The following is a 12522-nucleotide window of genomic DNA, read 5'->3' as shown; positions in this document are numbered from 1 at the left end:
GGACAGGTGGAAACTTCTAATGCCCCAAGGATAATGTAACTCCGTTGAGAAATCTGTGAACTTGTGAAACACCTCAGCTTTCCTCCACATCCCAATGGGCATCATTTGGCATGACTTCTCACCTGCACACTTTACAGATCTTCCCCAATCCAGGAATGTCACAGGTCCCTGTTCTGCACAGCCATCAGAGATAGGAAACATAAAAAGGAGATAGAAAACATTTTTAAAAAGTCAGAAATAAAGAATACAATAACAGAATGAAGAATTCATTACAGGGAATCAACAGTAGATTAGATGAAGCAGAGAACCAAATCAGCAATTTAGAAAATAAGGTAGCAGAAAACACCCAATCAGAATAGCAAAAAGAAAAAAGAACCCCTCAAAATGAGGACAGTTTAAGGGGCCTCTGGGACAATAGCAAGTGTACTAAGATTTGCATTGTAGGGGTACCACAAGGAGAAGAGAGAGCAAGGAAATGGAAACCTATTTGAAGAAATAATGATGTAGAACTTCCCTAACCTGGCAAAGGAAATGGATATTCAAGCTCAGAAGCACAGAAAATCCCAAACAAGATGAACCCAAGGAGGCCCACATCAAGACACATCATAATTAAAATGCCAAAATTTCAAGACAAAAAGAGAATCTTAAAAGCAGCCAAAGAAAAGCATTTAATTACCTATAATTACCTACAAGGGAACTCCAGTAAGACTGACAGCTAATTTCTCAACAGAAACTTTGCAGGCCAGAAGGGATTATCAGGAAATATTCAAAGTGATGAAAAGGAAGGACCTACAAAGATTACTCTACCCAGCAAAGCTATCATTTAGAATCTAAGGACAGATAAAGTGCTTCCCAGACAAGAAAAAGTTAAAGGAGTTCATCACCACCAAACCAGTATTACAAGAACTCTTAGAAGGACTTCTTTAAGACAAATAAATAAATAAATAATAAAATGGCAATAACTACATATCTATCTACAATGACTTTAAATGTAAATGGATTAAATGCTCTAATCAAAAGACATAGGGTGGCTAAATGGATCGGAAAACAAGACCCATATACATGCTGCCTACAAGAAACTCACTTATGATCAAAACTATGGAGATGGAAGGAGAACTAACTCTGGGTAGTGAACACACAATGCAGTACATAGATAATGTATTACAGAAATGTACACTTGAAACCTATATAATATTACTAACCATTATCACCATAAATCAACCATTATTTATTAAATTAATAAATAAAAAAGAAAAAGGAAAAAAAGACACACACAGACTGAAAGTAAAGAAATGTAAAAAGCTATTTAATGAAAATGGAAACAAAAAAAAGAAAAGCTGGGGTAGCAATACTTATACAGACAAAATACACTTTAAAACAAAGCCCATAGCTTTGACAAAAAAAAGGACCTCGTAATCCCACTTCTGGTATATATCTAAATAAACCAAAAATGTTACTTCGAAAGGACGTGTTCTTTTGGACATTCATTGCAGCGTTATTTACCATAGCCAAGACATGAAGACAATTGCGGTGTCCCTGACTGGAGGAATGGATAAAGAAGAGGTGGTATATATGTACAATGGAATATTACTTGGCCATTAAAAACAATGAAATCTTGGCATCTATGACAACATAGGGTATTGTGCTGAGTGTAGTAAGTCAGATGGAGAAAGACAGATGTCATATAATTTCATTTATAAGTGGAATCTAAAGAACAAAATAAACAAACAAAACAAAAACAAATTCAAAGATAGAGAGAACATTTCGATGGTTGCCAGGGAGGGGGTCTTGGGTGGGTGAAAGGGGGGAAAGGATTAAGAAATACAAATTGGTTGTTACACAGTAGTCATGGGGATGTAGGGTATAGTATAAGGAATATAGTCAATAGTATTGCAATTACTATATATGATGTCAGATGGGTACTAGATCTATTGGGGTGATAGATGGAAGAGGGTTGGGGGAAGTTAAAAAAGGTGAAGGGATTAGAAAATACAAATGGGAAGTTACAAAATAGTCATGGGGATATAAAGTAAAGCATAGGGAATGTAATCAATAATAAGATAATAACTATGTATAGTACCAGGTGGGTACTAGACTAGTTAGGGGGATCACTTCTTAAATTATATAAATGTCTAACCACTGTGATGTACACCTGAAATTAATATAAAATAATATTGAATATCAACTGTAATTGAAAAAGTAAAAAAGGGGGGAAAAGATAAAGGGAATAAGATGTTCAAAGTTCCACATATAAAACAAGTCATGGGAATGGCTGTGTGTGATGTCAGAGGGATAGTGGATGGGGAGAGGGGGGTTGTCACTGTGTGAGGTATATAAGTGATAAATGTCTATTACATTGTTTTGTGCACTTAAACCTAATAAAAAAATAAATAAATAAAACAAGTCATGGGGATGTAATGTACAGCATAGGGGAATAACATTGTGATAGCGTGGTACAGTGTCCAATGGTTGCTGGACCTATCATGGTGATCACTTCTCTAGATATATAAATGTTGAATAACTATGGTGTACACCTGAAACTAATACTATATTGTAAGGTAGCTACATTTTAATGAAAATATTTTTTTAAAGTGTACCTGACCTTTAGAATTAGCCACACCTGAATTCCTTCTTTCAATATTTGTTGAACACCTATCACATGCCAGGCTTTGTTTGAGGTCCTGAGACACAGAAGTTAATAGAACAGTGAAAACTCTCTGCCTTCATGGAGACTACATTCTAGTTTTGGAGGCAGATAATCAACAAACAAGTCAATGAGCATATAATATAAAAATACAAAGTCAGAAATAAATAACATATGCTCCTGATATGATGTACTGAGTTCAAAGCATCACTTTTGTGATATTTCTGGCAAAAATGTGTAACCTGAATCTAATTGTGAAGAAATATCAGACAAGCCCAGATTGAGGGATATAGCACAAGACAATTGTTCTTTACTCTTTATAATAAAAATGTCACAAAAAACAAAGGATAGCTGAGACATTATTCCAAATAAAATGAGACTTAAATATACATGAAAATTAAAAGCAATTAAAAAGTCTGCAGCAGATTTTTAATGCTATGAAGAATATTAATTTCAAAATTTGAATATGAGTTGCATAGTAGATATAGCGTTGCATCACTGTTAATTTTTTGCATTGTATTTACATAAAAAATATTTTTGTTCTTAGGAGATACACAGTGAAGTATTTAGAGATAAAGGGTCATGAAGTCTATTTATTCCCAAATAATTCCCAAAAAGTAATGATAATACATACTGAATATATAATATATTATATGTATTATATAATATATTATATATTATATTATATATATTATATAATATAATATATATATTATATAATATAATATATATATTATATATAATAATATATTCAGTAATGATAATAATACAAATGACAATAATAATTGCAATAATATCTATATTTTAGAGAGAACAATAAAAAGCAAATATTGTGAAACATTAATAATTGTCAAATTTGGGTGAAATCAGCATTCCTTGAACAACTTTTGCCAATTTTCTATGGGTTAAAAAATTTTCAAAATAAAAAGCTTTAAAAAATAGTAATGAGGGCTGGCCCAGTGGCTCAGGTGGTTAGAGCTCCATGCTCCTAACTCTGAAGGTTGCCAGTTCGATTCCTCGACTCCCTCAAGGGTGGTGGGCAGCGCCCCCTGCAACTAAGATTGAACACGGCACCTTGAGCTGAGCTGCCACTGAGCTCCCAGATGGCTCAGTTGGTTGGAGCGTGTCCTCTCAACCGCAAGGTTGCCAGTTCGACTCCCTCCAAGGGATGGTGGGCTGCGCCCCCTGCAACTAGCAACAGCAACTGGACCTGGAGCTGAGCTGTGCCTGCCAGCTCAGACTGAAAGGACAACAACTTGACTTGGAAAAAAAGTCCTGGAAGTACACACTGTTTCCCAATAAAGTCATGTTCCCCTTCCCCAATAAAAATCTTTTAAAAAAAAATAGTAATGAGTGTTCTGAAGAGGGTTGGGGAGATAGAGCATTGGGGGCAGAGAAGGCCTCTTGTGAGGTGACCTTTGAGTAGAGACCTGATGGAAGTGAGAAGTTAGCAAACTGTGAAAAGGAAAGAACATTGCAGGAAGACAGAACAACATGAGCAAAGGCCCTGACATGGCCATGTTTCTGGTGTGTTTCTGGAGCAGGAAGGAGGTTAGAGGGACTGGAACAGAGTAAGTGATGAAGGATGGTAGTAAGAATGGTCAGTGGTGAGATCATGTGGGACCTTGTAGGCCATCGAAAGGATGTTAGATGTTATTGTATGTGCAATGATAAACTAGTGTAAGATTTTTAGCAGAGAACTAAAACAGTCTGACTTCTATCTTAAATAATCACTTTTGTCTACTTTGCGGAAAGTAGAGTACAATGGAGCAAGAAAATAGAATACAACTGACATTTGTTGGCTTGAGGAAGCAGTTGTCTAGGTGAAACAGGATGTCAGATTGGACTGGGATGATGGTGGTGGAGGTGATGTGAAGTGGGTGGGTTCTGCATATATTTTGAAAGTCTTGTTCACTACTATATTGGCTAATGGACTGGATATGAAATGTGAGGGATAGATTGGAGTCAAGGATGATTCCAAGATTTGGAGCCTGATAAACTGGATGAAATGGTATGCCATTTATTGACTTGGTGTCTGTAAATGAGGAAATGATCTGGAGGACTGCTTCCTGATGCTCTTCTAGGACACAGGGTTATCAATTCCATGCCGGTCTCTATAAGAATCTAATTTTTCCATATGCCCTGCCAAGGTCCCACCATAAACCTAAGGTCCCAGTGCCATCTCCATGAAACACATGAAAGAGGACCAAAGTAAACAGATATGCCCCCTGTGATCTGCCAGGGCCACAACATGCATATGCCCTGGCTTTGTCCACCAGCAGGAGGAGGTCTGGGAGTGGTAGGGACATGTTAGAACCTGCTCAGAGCCTTCACAGTGCTCTCTCTCTCTCTCTCTCTCCCTCTCTCTCTCTCTCTTTGAGAGCTGACATTTGTACCCTAGAAGATGCTCCCTTCCCTTGCTTGTCCTCAGTCCATCTTAGGGCTCTCCCCTGCTTTTCTGAGTTTCACCCATTCATTGGTCTTCGCTGGCCACGACTGCAGCTCTTCTACCTTGACTGTGTATCACCACCTCTCCCTTCTCCTTTTGAACTTGAGGAATGGAACTTTTCCATTGGTTTCAGGGTTTAGGGTCAGTAGGAAAACACTCATTTGTCTCCCTGTGTTCCAACCCTTCCCACAGCAGACTGGCCTGCTGTACACTGGGGTCACACAGGAAAGAAGGTCCCAATGTACCTGCAGGGAACATCGGGAAAAATTCCAGAGAGAAGTAAGGAGAATCAGGCATTTTCCAGGTAGATTGGAATGCCCCTTAGGGCACAAAAAAAGGCACTGAAGGCTTAGGCATCATTGAAAATCTGGGAGCTGCTCTTAGTGTGTCTGTGTGCCTGGGGCAAAGGAGAGGTGACTAGAGATAATGCTGGACAGGTGGATGGCCCCATCCATCAGGAAGGGTTTTGTATTCCACAATAAGGTGCCTGGATAGAACCTAGAAGTGAGGGGGTCATCAAAGCACTAAAACAGTTGAATTATTTGTTTTAAAGTCAATTCATCCTTCGATGTTTGAAAGAATGTCTCTGACTATTTCAGACCCCATTGATGGCTCCCTTTTATGACGTATTAGAGCAGGCAACAGTCAAAACACTCTATCTATCACTTGATAATATAACTAGAGGGTCTTATGTCACCATTGGATAGTTTTAAGCATTGCTCCTTGTCTCCAGAATTAGATCTTTAACTTCCCATAAGCAGAGACTGTGAAAGGTCTTTTGTGTTCCCTCACTGTGCCAAATTGCCAGAGCTGGAGAAAACTTCGCAACTACTGAGTCCATCCTCTCCATTAACTGATGGAACCCAAGACAAGGAAATTGAGGGACCTACCCAGGCCACACAGCTCGTTGGTGACAGAGTATGCAATTGATTGTTTTCACTAGCTGTTGCTTTAGTGATACATTCATTAACAACTGGTTTTAGCAGGTGGTTGTGACAAAGCCAGCTAGATACAAGGAGATGATTTCTGACTTAAAGTCACCATCCAAACTAAATCAAATCAGGACCTGGAATATATTGTGTTTGCCTTAAAGGAAATCAGGCTGTGGATGGGTAAAAGTGTTGGTGAGAAAGTCAGTCCTCACCATAGACATCACATTTCTCAAGATCCCAATACTCACTCTGACTGTAGAGCCATGGGTAAAATAATAGGGGCGAGTGTGGGAAGAACTCTGACAAACCACGGCATCCGCTGAGCTTGGAGTAAATGACGTGAATCTGCATGGCTGATGGAGTGTGAAGGGTGCTGGGTTTCAGAAGCAATTCACAGGGACTATTATGTTACAGTATGACAAATAACCTGTTTCCTTGTCATCGATTGATTTAATAATAACTTTTCAAAGAGAAAAGAAGGAGCATTTCAACTGAAGACATAGCCTTATGCTTGAAAATCTAAAATGCGAAAAAGAAAACAAAATGTTCATCTTAAAATCAAAGATGTAGATCACATATGGGCATCCAGGATGAGACATTTGCTTGCCGAATGTTCTCTGATGACCTCATTTCAATTCAGAAGCAAAAGCCAGTGCATCATTGTGGTCTTAAATAGCAAAAGAGATGTCCATAGGGGCTACTGCATGGTTAATATGACAACAGGCAGGAAACTGAACTGACATGATGACTATGCCTCCTGATTTATGCCTGTGTGGGCGGAGACTCATTTCCTTCAAATCCCCCCCCTTTCCCACATAGTGCGGACTTTAGATGCTGGCTGAAACGATCAAGCGTGAGCTGGTTAATTAACTTTATGTGCCACTGCAGAACAGACTGATAAATCAATAGGCTTGCCACTACAGTCACCTTCAGGCTGTAATTCTCTGTGTTCCATCGCTCTAATGATGCCTGATTTCTGCTCTCCCCCAATTAATTGCCATCGAAGTAGTGCTGAACATGGCAACCACATGGATTATTGCTAAAATTCCAGCTGGCACCAGGAAGATAAAGCACACCAAGCAGAGAAATTTTACTAAGAAGAGGTCAGGGTGGAAAAGCTTCTCATGAGAGTCTGTTTGGCTTAAGGGGCCTTTGGAGTTAGGAGACCCGCTTGTAGATCTTCAGTCTGCAACTTACTGGCCATTTAACTTTGGGTTTCAGTTGACGCGTCTGTAAAATGAGATAATAACCTGAAATGGACCCTTGGTGCCACCCTCGCATCCCTCTCCTGTGCGTTGCTCATGTCCATTTATTCTTTGCTCTCTGAAACAGCTCTTCCATATCTTCTCTCTCTTCCAACTTCCAATATCTCCCCCCTCCACCTCCCCTTTCCACTCACTCAGGAGATAGACTTGTTTTGGTGTTCACTGAGAAAACGGAAGCAATCAAAAACGAAGATCCACGTCCACGCAGCACCAACTCTCTCCCTATGCATCTCTTCCCTGATGGATAAACGACCTCATTAACCTAAAGTCCATCCTTCTTGCAATACCACTGCATCTCGCTCCCTCTCTTCTACTCAAGGACATCACTCTTGCATTTCCTCCCTTTCTCTCGTGTCACTGGATTGAAAACATGCTGAAATAATCTTCCATATTTAAACAATACAAAACAGAAAACCTCTCCTGATGCTACATCCCAATCCAGCAACTGCCTCTTTCTACTAATCCCCTTTATAGCAAAACTGCCCATGTTTTACCTCCATTCACTTCCCTCCAGCCATTCTTTCCTGAAATCTTGTTAGGTTTTCACTTCCACCTCTTCACTGAATCTGGGAAGTTCCTGTTAAGGCTACTGTCAAGGTCTCCTAAAGACATGTAGTGGCCAACCCCTACACCTCATATTACTTGACATACAAGCTTCATTTGATGCTGCTGATTATTCTCTCTTCCCAGAATTATTTTCTTCCCTTAGATTCTAAAACATCCCTCTTTTTCATCCTTCTCTTTTCTCACTAGGCCCACCTTCTCAGATTTCTTTATTTGTTCTTAATCTCCCTGAGCTCTAAATATTGGCATGTTCCAGGGCTGTGTCCTCAGATCACTTTTCTTTAGTGTCTGCACTCACTATCTAGTAATCTCATCTAGTCTCTTGGCTTCAAATGCTATCTATATGCTCATGACTGCCAGGTGTGTTACTGCAGCATGGACCTGTCCCCTGAATCCCAGAATCAAACGTCCAACTGCCTACTTGGCAGCAACATTTGAATTCAAAGTAAGCATTTCAAACTTAACTTACCCAAAACTCAATTCTGCTCTCTACCCCACTCCCTGCACCAACCTATTCCTTCTCCAGTGTTCTTTCTTTCAGTAGGTGGTTCCTCCGTTGACCCAGTTGCTCAAGCCAAAACACTTCAAATCATTCTTGACTCCCTTCTTTGCCTCATACTCCACATTCAATCCCTCAATAAACCCAATTGGTTCTATCTTCAAAACATGCCCCCAATTCAACCATGTCATACTATAATTATATTTGGTCAATCCAAAATCTCACCAGGATAATTGCAAAAGTCTCCCAACTGGTCTCCCTGTTCCATCTTTTCCTCCTATAGTCTATTTTCCATACAACAGCCAGAGTAACCCTTTTAAAAAGGTCAGGCCCTGTCACTTCCCTGCCCAAAGCCCTTGCCATGACCTGCAAGTTCCAGCATGAAGCTTGCCCTCCCTTGATCTCTCTGCCATTTCTCTCCCTCATTTCTCTGCTCCAGACACACAGACTTCTTGGTTTTCTTCAAATACAACCCTCTTGCTCTCTTTTAGAGGCTTTTGTCCTTGGTTTCCCCACTACCCAGAATGCTTTTCTCCAAAGGAACTAAACCCTCACTTCCTTTATGTCTCTGCTCCGATGTTACCTGTCAGAGAAGCGTTCCTTGTCACCTTCTAAAACAGCCTGGCTCTGCTTTTATTTCCTTCATAGCCCTTATCCCTACCAGAATTTATATCATTAATTGTTTATTTTCTATCTCCACTCACTAGATGTTAAAACCTTAATGGGAAGGATTTTCCTTTTTCCACTGCTGTATCCCCAAAGCCAAGGGCTGTGTCTGGCTCATAGTCGTAGTCCAATAAGTATTTACTGAAAGAGTTATTTTAATAAGTGAATGAATGAATGATCCGCTACTCATAGGGTTGCTGGGATGATTACATGAAATAAAGTAATTCGAGAGGTTTCTAGAACATGGTAAAGTACTCAAAACTATCTGTTTCATTTACCATTATTATTATAAATAGAATGGAGCTGGGCTGTGGCAGTGGTGCGTGGAAGCGATTCATTTTGTGACATCTGCTATTATAGGAATTTGCTTCTATTTCTGCGTTTCATATGTTCCCATCTGGCCTCTGCTCTTTTAGGGATAATTGGAGAAAGCATGTTCCTTTGAGCTCAGTGCTCAGACTTTGTTTAACTTGTAGGAATTTCTTTTAAGCTGTCCACTTGAATAAGAAATGCCACATTGGCTTCCAAGGCCAATTCTCCAGTTCTAGAAGCAGGCAGGCTCCAAAGGTCTCTGACACAATTTCCAGCCACATCCCTCAGGGCAAGAAAAATATTACGGGTTTCTTGGCATCATACTAAACTTCTGGGGAACACAGAACACCACGTGTGACAGAAGAGTGACATGAATCACACAAACACAGGAGAGAGACCAGAGTGTGTGTATGGAGGTGTCACCACATTGCTTTCCCTGAATTGGCAGCAGAAGCCCATACAGAGATGTCTGATGCTCCCCTTTGATAAAGAAGGCATGCCCCTGTATAATTTTTAAGAAATCTGAAACATACAAAATTAAGGCAATAGCTCCCCCAAAGCAGGTGTGTTTTCCCACTCCACATCCCTTCTCACCCTCACTGACCACCAGAAGTATTTCCATCCCCCTGGGGATGAGGGGTAGGTCTCCTCCATCCCACACCCATCCTCTGTCAATGTACCAGCATGGGGTTTAGAGGAAGGCAGGTTTCATTTTGAACCTTGGTCTTTACTCACATAAGCTGTATGATGTTGGACAAGTTTCTTAACCTCTCTCAGTCTCCATTTGTCCAGGGGAAATAACAAAGTCTTTACTGAATGATTGGGAAGATGAAGAGGGATCACCTGGTAAAGCTAAGACTTAGCTCCACACTCCCAGCTCCCTCCTTCCCTGTTCTTCCTTCTCATCCTGCTTCCATGTTTATCATGTAGAATTCTCAGCTCTCTCATACGTTATCCTCTGCAACCTTCACGAACGTGCCCGGATACAATCAGAGGAGGTGTCACTGTTCTATTTTTGAGACAAAGGTAGCCAATTTATTGAACCATCTGAACTCCATGGGGGAAAAACAGAAAATTACTTCATCCTATGTGATGCTATCTGTTTTGATAAACCTTTCTCGTCCTGGTTTGCACAGCCCACAACAAAATTTTGGCAGATTCCTTAACTTCCTGGTCACTTGAACTTATTAAAATCTGTCTAAAATAAAACTCTGATCTCCCCTCCTGTTTAAGTTTCCCCTCCTCCAGCCCCAGTCCAGTGGAGAGCCAGAAGGACTTCAAGTGTAGAAAGTCTGTTCTGCTCTTTGCTGCTTTCAGGTCCTTACCTCGGATTGACTCAGTCTCAGAGAGTGATTGTTTCATATCTCCTTCTCACTTAGCTTTGCTGGAGACAGAAGGTCCTCTTCAAAATAAATGCTGTGCTTCCAGGGGCTCGTGACTCCATTCTCTTATATCAGTCAGGATACGCTAGATCATGGTACAGCAACGAACAACTCCAAAATTACTCCTTTCTCCTCCTTCAATAGCTCCAGCTCCTCTGCTGGGTTTGGGCTGTAGGGCAGAGGGAATGAGACAGAGAAGAATCTTGGCTGGCCCACCGTTTTTTACCTTTCCACGTAGGATGTTGCTTCTCTCGCTAGCCCTTTCTGGCTGGTGATATCCCAATGCTAGTCCCAGGGGAGCTTCTCTAGAGGGCCCTGCAGGCCTCCCCCCATATGGCTTCCTGAAGTAGAAAGCTGGCTTCACACAGCCATAGCCAGCTTCAGATGGGCAACAAAGTACAATCACAACCCGTGCAAGGAAGGTGGGGAGAACAGCATTGTGTTGTATATGCACAATAGATACCCAACTTAACAGTTTACGAGACCAGCCATCTCTTTAGCTGATGGTCTGTGGGTGACAATTTGAGTAGGACTCAGCTGGACACTTCTTCTGTTCTCATCCAGACTCTTTTATTCCCTGCAGGGAAGCAAAGCAGGTGGCTTTGCTTCTGGGGTCTCCCTTGAATGACGGGAGGTGACTGGAGCATGTGTGTGTCTCATCATCCTTCAGGCTAAGTTGGGTTTGTTCATATGGCAGTTTGGCACATTTCCAAGAGGGACGGTGGAAGCATGCAAGGCAGCTGGCAGTCTGGGCTTGGAATTGGCTTAAAGTTGCTCCTCCCACTTTCTGTTGGTCCAATTCCCCAAACCAATAAGATTCGAGGAGTGAGGAAACGGGCTCCATCTATGATGGGAGGAGCTGCAAAGTCACATTGCAAAGGGGCATGGTGAAGGGGAAGGTAGAGAACTGCAGCATGTTTCCAGTCACCCCCCAGCACTACAGACAACATCTGCCTGATCTTCTTAGAGAGAATTTGGGGCGGGGATGGGGCAGTGGTAACGCAGAGGTGGCTAGGCTTGGCAAGGCCAGACCAACTCACCATGCATGTCCTGGAGGGGTGTCTGACCCCACGTGAGAATAATGTGTGTAGCGCCTTTTTGTCTGCAGCTTTAGGCCACAGACATTCATTCTCAGCAACAGGGGTTGCTGAGTGTCCCCATGGTTATTCAATTCCAAAAGGATCCACCATGAAGGCAAAGAGACCTATTAAAGGCCAGACAGAGACTAAGTGGTTTCTATCTTTTATCTAGGCAGAGGGGCTGATGATAAAAACACAGAATAAATACCAGAGACTTTTAAAAGGCCACTGTGGCTCAGACGGACAGAGCAAGGTGGACATTGGTGCAAACTGTCATCAGGATCCAGAATTTGCCCCTTCCTGGAGCTCACGACACTGAGCTCTTCTATAAATTTAAGAGCAAAAGAAACTTCATGAAGGGTTTTAAACAACAGTGTCAATGACTCACATCTGTGTTTCAGAAAGATCCATCTTGCTCCAACATGAGGGCTGGATTGGAGGCATAGACTGAACCAAACCCAGACTTTTGGAAGTTAGTACTTTTCCAAACCCATTTTGGTGACCCTTCATGAGTCCCAAGGCAAAGGAGAAACGGTCCAATTCGCCAAATGGCCAAAAACAAGCGGCAGGGCAGGGGGAAGAGTAGAGAAAGTCAAATGGATAATTCCACGCTGTGTCCTCCTCAAACACACACACACACACACGCGTGCACACAGGTTACTTAGCCGTGTGCTTCAGACCCACACAGGCTTGGCAGTTTCTGGTTTGTGTTCCGTGGCTGGTGTAGCCA

General features: G+C 41.5%; 1 protein-coding gene across 2 annotated transcripts in view; it reads left to right on the top strand.

Annotated features, from left to right (window-relative positions):
- STAC (SH3 and cysteine rich domain) overlaps positions 1 to 12522 on the top strand; it is a 138827-nt gene that overhangs the window by 42437 nt on the left and 83868 nt on the right. The gene's annotated exons all lie outside the window — the stretch shown is intronic.

This window comes from Rhinolophus ferrumequinum, chromosome 17 (genome assembly GCF_004115265.2).
Source record: "Rhinolophus ferrumequinum isolate MPI-CBG mRhiFer1 chromosome 17, mRhiFer1_v1.p, whole genome shotgun sequence".
NCBI classification, from domain to species: domain Eukaryota; kingdom Metazoa; phylum Chordata; class Mammalia; order Chiroptera; family Rhinolophidae; genus Rhinolophus; species Rhinolophus ferrumequinum.
This window is presented reverse-complemented; position numbering and strand designations above follow the sequence as displayed.